At 34.3% G+C, this 16,082-nt stretch overlaps 1 long non-coding RNA gene across 1 annotated transcript; it reads right to left on the bottom strand.

Annotated features, from left to right (window-relative positions):
• Window positions 1–10,785: 10,785 nt before the first annotated feature.
• LOC133821604 (uncharacterized) lies at window positions 10,786–11,556 on the bottom strand. Its single transcript, XR_009887703.1, has 3 exons — window positions 11,449–11,556; window positions 11,035–11,367; window positions 10,786–10,950 (listed from the first exon to the last, which is right to left on the bottom strand). It is a non-coding gene; the product is annotated as an uncharacterized LOC133821604 (long non-coding RNA).
• Window positions 11,557–16,082: the final 4,526 nt, after the last annotated feature.

The raw sequence follows: 16,082 nt of genomic DNA, 5'->3' as shown, positions 1-16,082 counted from the left end.
TAGCTAAATTCAACACTCTTAAAGTTCTTTTAGCTCTAGCTTCTACTAACAATTGGTTTCTACATCAAATGGATATTAGTAATGTTTTTTTCATGGACTTAGATGAACATGTTTATATGAAAATGCCTAAAGGTTATCAACCACAGGGGGTGCTTCCTCTAAATCTCATTTGCAAGCTAAATAAGCTTATATAGCTTAAATCAAGCCTCAAGGTAGTGGTGTGCCAAACTCAACGGCACTCTTCTCAAAGATGGGTTTAAACAATCGCCCTCTGTAGCGGAATGAATAAAACTAATAGCCTTTGAAGAACAATGAAAAAATGTATTATTATTGATTAAGAAATTACAACCAGACTAATGGCCATATATATAGGCTTTTGAGGAGGAATACAAAGATCAAGAATTATTATGGTCTGTTACAACAAATAAAATAACAAACTTCTAATCAAACTAAAATATGGACTATATTAACAGAAAAACAGAAGGTTTGAGTAAACCTGTACAAAGCAGGGACTAAAGTGTAAGCCTAAATTCTTAATAGCCTCCCCTCAAGATGTACTGTGGATGTCATACACAGACATCTTGGAAATGTGAGAATCAAGAGCAGGGGATGGAAGTGGTTTAGTGAAGGCATCTGCAAGTTGTAAGTGGCTGCTGACAGAGACTAATCTGATGGTTGAGTTGCGTATCTTATCTCTGATAAAGTGACAATCCAATTCAATGTGTTTAGTGCGCTCATGGAAGGTTGGATTGTTGGCGATATGAATAGCAGAGCTGTTGTCACAATAGATGAAAGCAGGGGCTGAAATATCGATTTGAAAGGCTCTTAAAAGATATTGTAGCCAGGTGAGTTCACTGGCAGTAGCTGCTAGAGCTCTATACTCCGCTTCAGCAGAACTTTTGGAGATGGTGGGCTGTTTCTTGGATCGCCAGGAGATGAGGCAGTCACCTAAGAACACACAAAATCCTGTAGTAGAGCGTCTAGTGACCGGGCAAGAAGCCCAATCTGAGTCAGAGAAGGCACGCAGATGGAGAGAGGAGGAGGAGGGATATAATAATCCTTGGCCTGGTTTGCCTTTGAGGTAACGGAGGAGATGATGCACAGCTTGTAAGTGAGTGGTACGAGGTGAAGACATGAATTGACTGAGATTGTGGACAGCAAATGTGATGTCAGGCCTTGATAAAGTGAGGTATAAAAGCCTGCCAACCAACCGTCTGTACTGAGATGGGTCGGTGAGTGGTGTTCCTGTAGAAGCATCCAACTTAAGACGAGGGTCCATAGGGGTGACGGTAGGTTTGCAACCCAAGTACCCTGTGTCATCAAGCAATTGCAAAGTATATTGTCTTTGAGATAAGAATAAACCAGCAGAGGACCTCGCAATCTCGAATCCTAAGAAATACTTGAGGGGACCAAGAGCTTTGAGGTTGAAATGAGAGTGTAAATAACTTTGGAGCTGGTGCAGATTGGTCAAGGTAGGTCCTGTGATGACAATATCATCGACATATACGAGGAGGGCAATGAAGTGTAGTCCATGACCCTTAGTAAAGAGGGTGTAATCTGCCTGACATTGTGTGAAACCAATATTGAGTAAGACCTCAGAAAGTTTGGTGTACCATTGCCTGGAAGATTGTTTGAGCCCGTAGATAGACTTGTGTAATTTGCACACCATTGGAGGACCTGTAGAGGAAGAAGGAGGTGTTAATAAGCCAGGGGGTAAAGTCATGTAAACCTCTTCATTGAGGTCGCCATTCAGAAAAGCATTGTTAATATCAAGTTGAAGAGTAGGCCAATTTTTGATAGCGGAAATGGCGAGAAGCAATTTAAGTGTAACCATTTTAGCTACAGGAGAAAAAGTGTCAAAAAAATCTAATCCTTCTTGTTGGGAGTATCCCTTGGCAACCAAACGAGCTTTGTATCGTTCTATGCTGCCATCACACTTGTATTTAATCTTATAGATCCATCGACAACCAATGGCTTTCTTTTGTGGAGGTAATGGAACAAGGGACCAAGTGTGGTTGAGTTGCAAAGCTTGTAACTCTTGTTGCATTGCTTGTATCCAATTGGTATCAAGGGCAGCCATCTTAAATGAGGTAGGTTCGGCATTAGTAGAAACTGCAAGAACAAAATCTTTGTGAGAAGTAGAGAGTCTATCGTAAGAAATAAAATGATTAATAGGATAAGGAGTAGAATGTGTTTTGTGAAGGGAACTATGACACTCAAAATCTCGTAGGTAAGCAGGAGGACGTGGAATCCTTGTTGACCGACGAAGAGGTTGTATAGGCATAGCTTGATTTGGCGTGGAAGGAACTTGAGTTTCGGATGTGGCATCTGTAGTAGTAGGGGTTGATTGTGCTGGAAAAACTTCATCAGGAACAGTATGATTTGGAGTGTCAGTAGAACTCTCTGGGAATGAACTTGAGTAATCTAAAACAGGTGTATGAGAAATAATAGAAGAAGGAAGAATAGTAGAAGAAAAAGGATCAAGTAAAACAGACACATTGTTGAGAGTAGTAAATGGAAAAATATGCTCATGAAAAATGACATTCCTAGAAATAAAAAATTGTTTGGTATTAATGTCATATAGCTTATATCCTTTGTAACTCGGAGGATATCCTAAAAAAATACACGCTCTAGCACGAGGGGCAAATTTAGTTCGATGAGCACGAAGAGTAGAGGCAAACACTAGACATCCGAAAGTCCGAAAAAAATCGTAATCAGGTAAACTGTTATAGAGCAATTCATATGGAGATTTATTTTGCAAGAGAGGAGTAGGAGTCCTGTTAATGATGAAAGTAGCAGTTAATAAACAATCAGACCAAAATTGTAATGGAGTATGTGCTTGAAAGTGTAGTGCCCGTGCAACATTTAAGAGGTGTTGATGCTTTCTTTCAACAATGGCATTTTGTTGAGGAGTTTCAACACAGGAAAATTGATGTAAAATACCTTTATGAGCAAATAATTCAGTAAAGGTTAATTCAGAAGCATTGTCAGATCGAAAATGTTTAATGGTAGTATGAAATTGATTGTCAAGCATAGCAAGAAATTTAGGAAGAATAAAAAGAGCATCAGACTTGTGTTTCATAAGATAAACCCAAGTAAATCTAGATTTATCTTCAACAAGAGTGAGAAAGAAACGATGATCAAAATGGGATGGGGTGAGATAAGGACCCCAAATATCACAATGAACTAAATCAAAGAAATTGGCAGAGAATTTATTTTCATTAATAGGAAAAGGTAGCTGTCTTTGTTTAGCTTTAGGACATATGTAACAAGGTTCAGATTTGTGTAAAAGAGATGTATTACAATGCAAAACAGAACTCAATATATCTAGACATTTAGAAGACAAATGGCCTAATCGGGAATGCCATAATTCTGCACTTATGGTGTTGACTTGAGCTGTAGAGGGATGATGATCCAAGATGTAGAGTCCATTAAGAGATCTACCCTTGCCAATCATCTTCTTGGTGAGGATGTCCTGAATAACAAATGAGTTAGTATAAAAGGAAATAGCAAGATTCTGGGAAAGTGTTAGACTACTAACAGAAACTATATTATATTTGAAGTTTGGCACATAAAGAACTTCTGTCAACACAAGATTGTTGGGTAACACAACATTCCCAGAGTATTCCACATCAATATGGACATTATTAGGCAAAATTAGTCTAGTATTTGGAATTTTATATAATGATGTAAAAAGAGAGATATTAGAGCTAATGTGTCTTGTTGCTCCTGAGTCAACTATCCAAGCATTATTAGAATAGGAATTGAATGAGGTAGATGTGGAAAGAATCATACCTGAACTATCAGCAGGAGTAGAGGAATTAGAAGAAGTTATACCAGTTTGTTGACTTGCAAGCAAGTTAAGTAGTTGTTGATATTGTGCGGCACTTAATTGAGGCAAGAAAGTATGACTCTCTGTGACATTTTGAGTTGGACAATCACTGGTTTGAAGTTGATTAGCTGCTGCGGATGACTGTTGGAGCTGAGGATTGGTGGAGATAGCTGGAGGTGAGGACTGTTGTCGAGGCTTATTGTAACCCGGAGGATAACCATGGATTTTGTAACATTTCTCAATGGTATGTCCATGAACATTACAATGGGTGCAGAACGGCCTATTCTTGCGTGGTGGAAAGAATTTTGTGGACCGTGAGTCAGTTTTAGAAGATGAGGAATTTGGCCCTGAGAAGGCAAAAGCCATGGACGGATTTCTTGAAGGTGCTGTATGTGGTGTAGCCATTGCATCACCCCTTTGATTTTCCTCCTGAGTAACTAGATTAAAGACTCTACTCAGTGAAGGCAATGGATCCATCAGTAAAATATTGCCTCTCACTTGAGAATAGGAATCTTTTAAACCCATAAGGAATGACATTATGTACTCCATATTATGGTGTTCTTGAAGAGCCTTTACACCTCCACAGGTACACATATTACAGGTACAAGAGGGTCGATAGTTGGACAATTCTTCCCAAATAGTTTTGAGACGAGTATAGTACTGACTTACAGATTGGAGTTCTTGCCTTAAGTTCATTAAATCACGTCTGAGGTTGAATATATGAGGACCATTCTTTTGCTGGAATCTTGCTTTGAGATCATTCCAAATTTCGGCTGCCGATTCATCATAGATGATACTAGCGGAGATTTCTTTGGATACAGAATTGAGAATCCAAGAAATAACAATATTGTTATTTCTGACCCAGGCGTTGGACATGAACGAATCAGATTGGGACGGTTTGGTAATAGAGCCATCAAGAAAACCTAACTTGTTCTTGACTGAGATAGAAAGTTTCATGGCGCGGCTCCATGAAGTGTAGTTGTCCTGACCAGTAAGAAGTTGGGACACAAGAACATTGCCGGGATTATCTGCGTGGTGAAGGTAATAGGGGTCTGCTGGATCGTCAATAACAGTTCTGGATGTTGAGCTGGGATTGTTGACTTGAGATGCCGGAGTTTGAACTCGAGCCAGGGATTCATCGGAAGCAGAACTATTGTCGGCAGGGGAAGGAGGCGAAGACATGTTAGGATACGAGAATGGAGGTGAGAATTAAATGTAAAAACACGGCTGGAAACGAATCAGAGATGCGCGCCGGAAAACAGGAAGATGAGCAGCGTCCCTCGCCGGAGAAAAAGAAGAGGAGGGAGAGAGAAGATCGGATCTTGGGAAATCTAAATTTCCTTGGCTGATACCATGTAGCGGAATGAATAAAACTAATAGCCTTTGAAGAACAATGAAAAAATGTATTATTATTGATTAAGAAATTACAACCAGACTAATGGCCATATATATAGGCTTTTGAGGAGGAATACAAAGATCAAGAATTATTATGGTCTGTTACAACAAATAAAATAACAAACTTCTAATCAAACTAAAATATGGACTATATTAACAGAAAAACAGAAGGTTTGAGTAAACCTGTACAAAGCAGGGACTAAAGTGTAAGCCTAAATTCTTAATACCCTCCGACCATTCCTTATTCATTCAAAATAAAACCAGGTGTTTTCTTAGCCTTTTTAGTTTATGTTGATGATATAATAATAGAAATCAATAAAATTGATGCCATTTAAAATTTAAAATTTCTCTTGATTCAAGATTTAAATTAAAAAAAACTTAGGTCCTCTGTGTTTTTTACTTGGTTTAGAGATTGCTCGATTAAAAAAGAACATTTCCATATCTCAAAGACCTTTAACAATTCAATTACTTGTCGATACATGTTATTTGGGAGCTAAGCATGTATCCACACCAATGGAGCCTAACATTAAACTCAACTAGGAAGAAGGGCTTCTAGTTTCTGATGCCACCAGCTATCGCAGCTGATAAGAAAGTTGATTTTTCTCACCATCACCAGGCTGGATAACTATTTTTCTGTCAACCAGTTGAGTAAGTTTCTTCATGAGCCTCGAGTTTCTCATCTCAAAGTTGATCAACACATCCTACAGTATCTTAAAGGCACTGGTCAATGTCTTTTTATCCTTCATCTTCAGCTACTCAACTCACTGGATTTGCTAAAAAAAAGTTTCTCAAACGATCCATAATTAAAAGTTTTGCTGATTCTGATTGGGGGTCATGTGTTGACACAAGAAGATCCATATCCGGTTACTGTATTTTTTTTCGGTGACTCACTCATCTCCTGGAAGTACAAGAAACAAAACACGGTCTCTTGATCATTAGATGAGGTTGGGTATAGAGCTTTGGCCAATGCCACTTGTGAAATCACTTGTCTCTTAGCTCTCCTCAAAGAATTTGTCATTCTTCATCACCAACATGCTACTTTATTTAATAATAATACTATTGCAATAAATATTTTTGAGAATCCGGTCTTTCATGAGTGCACTAAGCATGTAGAAATCAATTGCCATCTTCGCAGAGAAAAAGTATAGCTTTGACATTTAAAACTCCTACATGTTTCTTCAAAACAAAACTTAGCTGATGTAATGACCAAATATTTATTTCCTAGTCAATTTAAGGAAATAATATCCAAGATAAGCTTAGTAAACTTGTATAATCCATCATGAGGGGGTGTATTAACTTAGCAGTTTGTTAATTAGTTTTGTATAAACTTCTGTATCAGCTAAGTCAAATCTTCTGTAACTAATGAGAGTTGGTATCTTAGGCTATATATATTGCCTGAATCTTTGCTCAGTGTTTTTTTTAAAAAAAATTATTAAATAACAAAATTTCTTAGAGTCCAAATTAAAATAAAACTTTAAAACAAATGTAGCATAAGTAGTATAAATCATAAGAATAATTATACATCTAAATAAGTTAAACTTATCAACTAAATAAAAAAATATTCACAAAATATTAAAACTGAATAATTAGATTAAAAAAAAGAATGTACTCATTTACTATCATTTACGTTTTATCATAGTATAGCTTTGATTGTCTCTACTATAAATAATACTAATATGGTACCCTAAATTTGCAAAATCAGAATAAAGTGGTATCTTGATTGCAAATGATAGGACACTAAATAGGTATACTTCCAAGAATAACAAGATACCATTTTATACTAATATCAAATAATAAGGCACCCAATAACTATTATCGAGAACACATGGTACCATCTTATATAAATTTTCAAATTATCAAGAACATATGGTACTTGATCATCATTATCAAGAATATACGTTACTAATGCTATAATTTGTTAAAACACATTATACAAAATGAATACCTACCCAAAAAAAACTTAGTTTTTATATTTATTTATTATGTTAGTAATATGTTTTTAGCGTCAAAGATGCGTTTGACTCGATGACGGTAATGTTTTAATTCCAAGATACTGCAATATGTGAATAATATTAAAAATACAATATATAACTGGAAAAGTAAATCAAACAAAAAAATATATAAAAATATAATCAACCCTACAGAAGATATTCAATCACCACTGAACAAAGCAAAACCTATTTTAACATCTAATTATGCGTCAAATTAAAAGAACGAAAAATATAAATTTTTTGATATATTATAAATGTGAGTTGCATAAATTGTTGTGTCTCCTTTAAATTTCATATTTTTTATTATTGTTTGTTAATACTATTAGTTTTAAAGTTATCTAAATAAGCTAAATTAATTTTTAAAAAGTAAAAATAAAATAAAATCATCTAAATAATGTAAATAAATAGAAAAATAATAAATGAATCATAATAATTTTGTATATCATATTTTAAAATTTCATATTAAAATATTTAAATTATTTTATCAATTATATATGTTTTTATAAATATAACCGAAAAAAATTTATGTGGTTAAATTTATGTTTTTCTTTCTTTTATCAATTTATTTTTGTCATTTAACATATTTTTTGTTTATCCAAATGTATGTAATAGTGAAATAATACATAAATATACATATTTTCTTATTTTACCATTTAGTTTTTTTATGAGAAATTACTTATTTTAATTGCTCTAGTCGTTAATTAACTAATATATATTTATATATAACTTTTAGTTGCTTTTAAAATTTTAAAAAATTAAAAAATTAAAATTTGATCAAATAAATTTTATAAATTCATAATTTTAATTTAATTATTTTAATATTATATTGAAATTTGTAGGTATATTTCTAAAAGAAAATTAAAAAAAAAATATTTAATTTTAAAACTAGAATACACCATGTCTTTGTTTATAAAAAATGTATGAATTAAACATTTTCTTAATTTAACGATTTGTTGTTTTTTGAAAATTCATACACAATATTTCGATTTAATTTATTTTAATATGTTTCTGTCATACTTTTATAATATATATAATATTGTTTTCTTATTTAAAATTTATATGATAATTAAAAAAAATATAATAAAAATAATTAATACATTTTTTTAAATAAAAACTACACAAGCGTGTATTTTACATTGCTTTGAACTAGTATATATATAATGTATCATATGAGCATCATTGGTGAAAACAAATAAAATATTCAAATTGAAAATTTACAAAGGAAAAATAATACTCACAATAACAAGAAAATAGCCATATAGTGTTTGATAGCTATAGCATTAAAATAGAAAGAAAGAAAAAATGCATAAAAGGCTGCCCAAAACTCAAATTATAAAATCCTCTTTCTATTTTAATTTTCTGTATTTTTTTCATTTTAAATATGTAGCATGAATTATTTTGCTCTCGAACATTAATAAAAATTTATATAACCAAAATAGAAATGAATTAAGTGTATTAATTTAAATTTCCTGATTTATTAGGACAATTTGATAATTACTATATATTCATTCATTTAATTATTCGTTGATAAAATATCGTTTTATTTGATATTGATTACATTATTATAATTCTCATTAATATAGGGGAATTATCTCATAGATTAATTGGAAACTTTCCTAATTTTGGGGTAAGACAATTTGAAACATATATAATTACCACTATATTCAATTATTTGTACGCGTTAATAATATATAGATTTATTGGATAGTAACGAAATTATAATAATGGAATAATATCTATATGAGTATGTTTGGAAAGCTAATTGGAATAGAGTATAATACGAATTAATTACTTATTTTGCGTGATTATCTAACCATGTAATTACATAGTAACTATGTAATTATAGGTAATTGATAGGTCTCAATTTCACACTCTCCAATTCTCATAGTCCTATGAGAATTGAGTGTGATAACACTATATAATTACTAATTACTGTCAATTTTAAATAGTAATTACCTCTTAACATCCAATATAATCTTATATTTTAAAATATATGATAATTACTCAGATATATAATTACTATCCTATCCTAGTAATTACACATCTTAATAATTATATATTTATATATATATATATATGCAACATATATGTATATACAATGTATATTAAAAACTTGGCTGATTTTGATAATTATTATATTTATTAATTCATTCGTTAATAGTATTATCTATGCAAAATCAAAATTCACAAACATATAGCTTAAGAGTTACAATATTTATAAATATATATATATATGAATAATGAAATGTGTACCAAAATTATGTAACAAAACATTACACACTACTACAAAAATTACACGATAAGTCGGTTAAAAACCGACTTCTGAATGTTCATAAGTCGGTTGTGAACTGACTTCCCATGCAGTGACTTATGATGTAAACACATGATAGGTCGGTTGGCGCTAAACCGACCTACCATGTCTTACACTAGAGGTCGGTTGGTAGGTCGGTTTGGCACCAACTGACCTCTGGTGTAAGCCATGGTAGGTCAGTTACACACTGACCTCTAGTGCAAAACATGGTAGGTCGGTCGCACACCGACCTATGGTGTAAAACAGGGTAAGTCAGTTGCAAACTGACTCTCTAGTGTAAATCATGATAGGTCGGTGTGGCACACCGACCTCTAGTGTAAAACAGGGTAAGTCGGTTCCCAACCGACTTATGGTGTTTTTTGTTTTTCATGAAAAGTGTATTATGCCAAAACAAATCCTGCTTTTTATACAAACAAACATAACAATACAAAACATATATTACAGTAATATAAAATACTAGAATTTGAATTAAATATCCAAAATAATGACGAGTCTTAAGTTAATTACAAAATTACTCATATAAGCAACAAAAATGTAAACTATAATTAGACAATAAAAGTGTGTGTATCTCTAAGAAAGTCTAAGTTATTCTAAGTATATCTCTTTAAAAGTCTAAGTTAACAAAAGTGAGTAGACTTATGTAGTACTCATCAAATCCATAACACATTGTGCCCATTCTTCACGTACTTCATTGATCTTATCCTTTGTGTAAGAGTTATTCCCGCCACACTAAAACAAAATTCATTGCGTGAATTGAATTAATATACTTAATCTTGAGGTAAAGCTATAACTTTAATAATAAATATTTTCACTTACTTTACTAGTTAGCCATCGCATTGAAAACTCATTTGTCACGAAGTCTTTCATCATCCTCATAACATAGAATCCACATTGTACTGATTTTGATGGTTGACGAGGACACTTAACAGTTCTCCATGCGACTTCCTTAGTTTTCGTATTATTTGTGCGCAAATGTTGAAAAACACTATGCAATAAAAACATAAACATTTATATGTTGTTAATTTTAAATGAATTTAAGAGTATATAGTTAATTGGTTAGATTATTACCGAGAAATGAGAGATTTGATTTCATCTAGTGGAAAATTGTCAAGAGAATCCCGGAAATAGCACAATTGGTGATCAAAATCCATTATTATAAGCATCCAATGGTTTCTAACAGAAACACAAAAATATTTCATTATTAATATTATATATAATCACTAACAAAATACTAAAAGTAAAAAATTTACCCCTTATGATATGGCAACAACCACATTTGACCTGGATTTGAATCAATCATACGCTTTGATACCCATTCAACTCGTTCTTCTTCAGTGGATCCAACATTTGATAACCAAATTGGCTCAACAAAACGAAAAAAGTGACTGATCTCTCTTTTCACTAATTGGAAGTATAAAATCCTACATAAAAAATATATATATCTTTGTTAAATTTATAAAATAAGTTATCTACAAACTTATAATGGTTTTAAAAATCTTTGATACCTGATATATAACGATATACATGATGCTTCAATCTCCTCCATTAAGCCAAAGTGGACTATATCTTCTTGTGAGATATATAAATCATTCTCATGACCTAATATCTCGAAATTCATCGGAACTTTGACCATGAAACTTGGCTCCACATACTTCACAGTAGTTAATAAACACTTGAGAGAGTGAGGAACCCCACTAGGAATCTTGAAGAGTATCGGGGCACTAGCTTTACTTGACACTACTTCATTTTGACTAGGAAGGATGAGACTTGTCTTGTGTCATTGGGGCATTAGGTATTGGTGAACTATTTCTTTTTTGCTTCTTTGTCTTCTTAGGTAGCTTCAACATGAAAGTTACACATGTTAGTCTTGAAAAATGATTTAATCAGTAAATATAACTATTTGTTAATATATATCTTACCAAATTTGAATCGTATGGAATGATCAGATGAGATGGCCACTCAACAAAGTAACCGACAGCATGACGTACAAAAATGATCTCATCCTTAATAGGAAAAATAAGTTTAGCATCATTATTGTAGCACTCATCCACCCGCACACGATAGTTACCCTCTCTTAAGTCAACACAATGAATTGTTCCGCTTGTTGCCATTATTCGTCCATTAGCAACAATATCACCATTTTCTGCCAATACTCTAGACTTCTGATTATCCTACAGGCTCAAGATGAGGAAAATAATAATATTTATGTCATAATAGATATTTTCTTCAATAATAATATAAATAGGTGAAGAATAAAATACTTTTGAAGAAATTAAAGACTCGTTTACCACCTCCATTGGTGTAGGGGTCTCACTTGATGGTGAAACTATCGTAGGCAAACTCACTTCACTTCCTTTTAATGATGAAATTTGATTTGCTAATTCTGTAAACTTTGTCAAAAACAACTCTCGTTCTCGTTCTTCTCTTTCTCGTTTTCGTTCAGCTTCAAATTGTTCAGCTTGACTACGTAGTCTTTGCTCAAACGATTGCTCTAACTTTTTAAAGTCATCTAAGTATTTTTGCGATTGGTGTTGTTGAAATTGAAATTGATATTGTTGAAGTCCACTAAAACCTCCTGCTGGCTTCAAAAAGTAGTCTCTTTGTGTAATGCCACGACTTTGGCCTCTTACTCTACCAGGATGCTCCTTTTTCCCTAACACTTGTGTCAATATATCGTTTGTCCCAACTTCTACAAGTGTCCCCTCGTTTCTTTGATCTAGAAGGTCATCCTGCGATATTTAATTTCAAAAATTTAGTAATAAAATATAATGAAGGATAAAAAAGAATCCAAGTTCATATAGTTTACAACATACAATGGCATCTCCTATTCAACTGACCTTGGAGAACCAAAAACATCTAGATTGCTCCCAAATTCAACATAAATATATACACAACCCATGACTCCCATTTATATATGATATATATATATATGAGACTGACCTGATAGAACCAGAACTAACTTTCAACTTTGATGTTTTCTATTTGACAAAGAAAGCTGATAATACACTTTTACTACGTATAGGGGCACAGACAATTTGTCGATTTTGGTTGTCAAAAGACCTCAAAGCTGTCAAAGGTTTGGACCCCTATAATGCATCCTGCAAAAAGGGACATCATATTAAGTATTTGATATTCTCTGTTCTGAAAAGAAAATCAGGAATAAGGGGATTTGGAAGACAAATAGTATGAAAAGCATGTATATACCCTGCGCATAGCACCCAATATTTGCATGGAACCTGGACCTCCATTTATTGCGAGACCATTTTCATCATCTGAGAAAGAATAAATTGCGGTTGAAGAATCAGGCAGAAAATCTTATACAATTGGAATATTTACTTGAAGGCTGAAGATAAGCATACCATAAATTTTATCGTATAAAAATTTCCTTTGGGTCGCTGGCGGAATGAAGTAGAAGAAGATAAAGAAATGGCAGGGGTGTATACAGTGAAGAAGACGCGGGATACTTAAAAAAAAATTGGTTTTTATTTTCATGCCCTATATTTTACATGGTAAGCCAGCCCATTAGCAACTGACTTATAATGTAACACCATAAGTCTCTTCTACAACTGACTTAAAATGCCACATATTAAGTCATTTCCCACACAACCGACCTCTAATGTCCTTTAAAAAATTATTAAAGAGATACTCTAAATTATGTTATATTGTTTTTTATTTTAAATTATCACTATTATTAAATTAAAATATTTTCTTGTTTATAAAAATGAAATAATTTTTTTTAATTATAAATAATTTATTAATTTATTTATATTTCAAAAATTATAATATATGTAATATTAATAATTATATATTTTTTATACTTATTTTATACCCAAATAAATTTTATATATGTATTGTTTAAATAAATTAATATATTTTAAATTTTCAATAATATAAACAAATTAGAGTATCTTTAATAATGTATTTTTATAATGACATGGTAGGTCGGTTCTAACCGACCTACCATGTCACATGAGAAGTCATTTCCCACACAACCGACCTACCATGTCCTTTAAAAAATTATTAAAGAGATACACTAAATTATGTTATAAATTTTTTTATTTTAAATTATCACTATTATTAAATTAAAATATTTTCTTGTTTATAAAAATGAAATAAATTTTTTTAATTACAAATAATTTATTAATTTATTTATATTTCAAAAATTATAATATATGTAATATTAATAATTGTATATTTTTTATACTTATTTCATACCCAAATAAATTTTATATATGTATTGTTTAAATAAATTAATGTTGCACCCAGATTTCGAGCCATGGGAGTTGTGACCTCGAAAGCTGGATTCATAATGAATGAACTCGTAAAGTCTGGAAAATGTCCGAAATCTAAGCATCAAGCTTGTGAAGTAGAGACGACTTCGAAGATGATAGCCTCGAAATCCTCACAAGCTCAAAAGATAGACCCCGAAGTACATCTGTTCTCGGGATGGCCTCGGATCAGGGCTTCGAGCCTGATGCGCGTATGAGCTCGAAGCCATATAGCCTCGGGAAGGTGCTATAGCTCGAAACTCAATAAGAAACCTGGGTGAATGGGGCCTTGGTGATATAGGATAATAACTTTCAATATCCCAGTGAATCACCAATAAGAGACGCGGTCTACATTTATTACTATAAATCCCCTATAATCAAGGGATATTATTTGTTCAGTTATACGCCCCCTGATCTTCAGGAGACGTTTCCTTGTATATTGGATTGCAGGCTTTTAATGCCATTTAATTTATTTGCATATACAGAATAACTTCCCAAAATATGTGGGATAGTATTCTGAAATCTTCTTTATAAATAGAGAGGTCATGCACCATTGTAAATGACCGAATTTTTGTGATCTTGAGGGAAAACTTTGGAGAATTCATCCTTGAAGAATTTTCAGAGATCATCTCAAGTTTAATAACAAAGACTCGTGGACTAGGCCGATTTAACTGCTGAACCACGTAAAAAATCTCGTTTGTATTATTGTATTTTTATTGGCCATTACTGATTATTGTTTTCGTGCTCTTCTTTCACTGTTGACGAAAAACGGCGTCAACAGTTTGGTGCTTTCATTGAGAGCCTTAGGCATTCAGTCCCTGAATAAGTCATGGCCACTAATAATCAGAATGCTCCTGAAGAGAATTACCCAAGACGTCCTGGGAAACAGCCGATGGAAAACCCAGATGTTGAGGAAAGAAGCGGATCCTCCGATTCTCGCGGACCACCCGCTCCGCCATGAGATGAGGATATGTATTACAATCCTAAACGATATGTTCCCATTGTGGAACTTGAGAATCGGCAGCTGAAACAGCAGTTGGCAGAGGCCAACAAGCGGAATGAGGAGTTAGCTAGGAAAGCCGCGGAGGCACAGGTGGCTCAGCCCCTGCCTCCGCGTGAAAATCAAGCTCCTCCTCCTAGGGACGTGCATGTTCCTCCCCGCAGGCCCCGGGGGCATCCGCGAAAGAATGCTGCCCCAAGAAGGCTGGCACAACCTCCGGCACCAGCAGAGCCATCCGCTCCCCCTAGGCCCCAGAGAAGTACTCGGGCTAGGGCCCCGGTTAATCCACCTGTGGAAGTAACTGCGGGAACTGAGAACAACCGAGCCCCTGTAGAGGCTCGGACTCAAATCCCTGGGAACACACCACATGGAACCAACCCATCTCGGGCAAACTCCGGACCATCTAGGCCGCGAAATGGGTGGCAGCCACCGTCACCGATACGTTTCCCTCCATCACCTATAAGATACCCTTCACCCCCTCGCAGGAAGGCTCAATCAGTTTGAGATCAAGACGAAAGGTGTGCGGGGAGGAGACAAGGAAACAGGGAAGCTTTCCAGGGGCGGAGAGATGCCCTATCAGAGAGAAGTCAAACATCTCGGTCTCGCACAGCGGAAACGAGGCGGCACAGAAAAGACCCATCTCGAAATAACCATGCAATGAGTTTTACTAGTGACGATTCTGGAGATACCAGATCGGTCAGCATGCATGATCGAGGTCGTAAGAATACTGGAAGCCACAGAAATCGCTCCGACCTGCGAGAGCACCTGAATAAAAGTCGGGGTAATGTTGACCCGATAAACCCGGACCTGAGGGATCGCTTGAATAGGCGTAAAGATCCCTTACGGAGGCGCGAGCCTAGAATTGTGATCGATGACAACCGATTCCAGACAGTATCCCTCGCGGACCCAGTCCAGGAAAGAATTGATCAGCTGGAAAAGGCCTTTAGGCTTTTGAAAAATGAGCAAGGACAGGATCGATATGAAGATTCTGATGAGGAGCTTGAACCGTTTTGTCCCCATATTTCAAACACTCCATTTCCCCAAGGATTTCAGATCCCTCACGTCCCAACGTTTGAAGGAAAGACAGACTCGTACAGCCATCTGAGTACGTTCAACACCATAATGAGAGCCAGTAACGTGGGTTACGAGCTCAGATGCATGTTATTTCCAGCATCATTGACAGGACCAGCCAAAAGCTGGTTCGAAAAATATAAGAGACATTCAATAACTTCTTGGGAGCAGTTGTCTAAAGACTTCAAGAAACAGTTTAAAGCCATGATGGGGG

Source organism: Humulus lupulus, chromosome 3 (genome assembly GCF_963169125.1).
Source record: "Humulus lupulus chromosome 3, drHumLupu1.1, whole genome shotgun sequence".
NCBI classification, from domain to species: domain Eukaryota; kingdom Viridiplantae; phylum Streptophyta; class Magnoliopsida; order Rosales; family Cannabaceae; genus Humulus; species Humulus lupulus.
The sequence above is the reverse complement of the archived record's forward strand: the minus strand, read 5'-3'. Positions and strand labels throughout refer to the sequence as shown.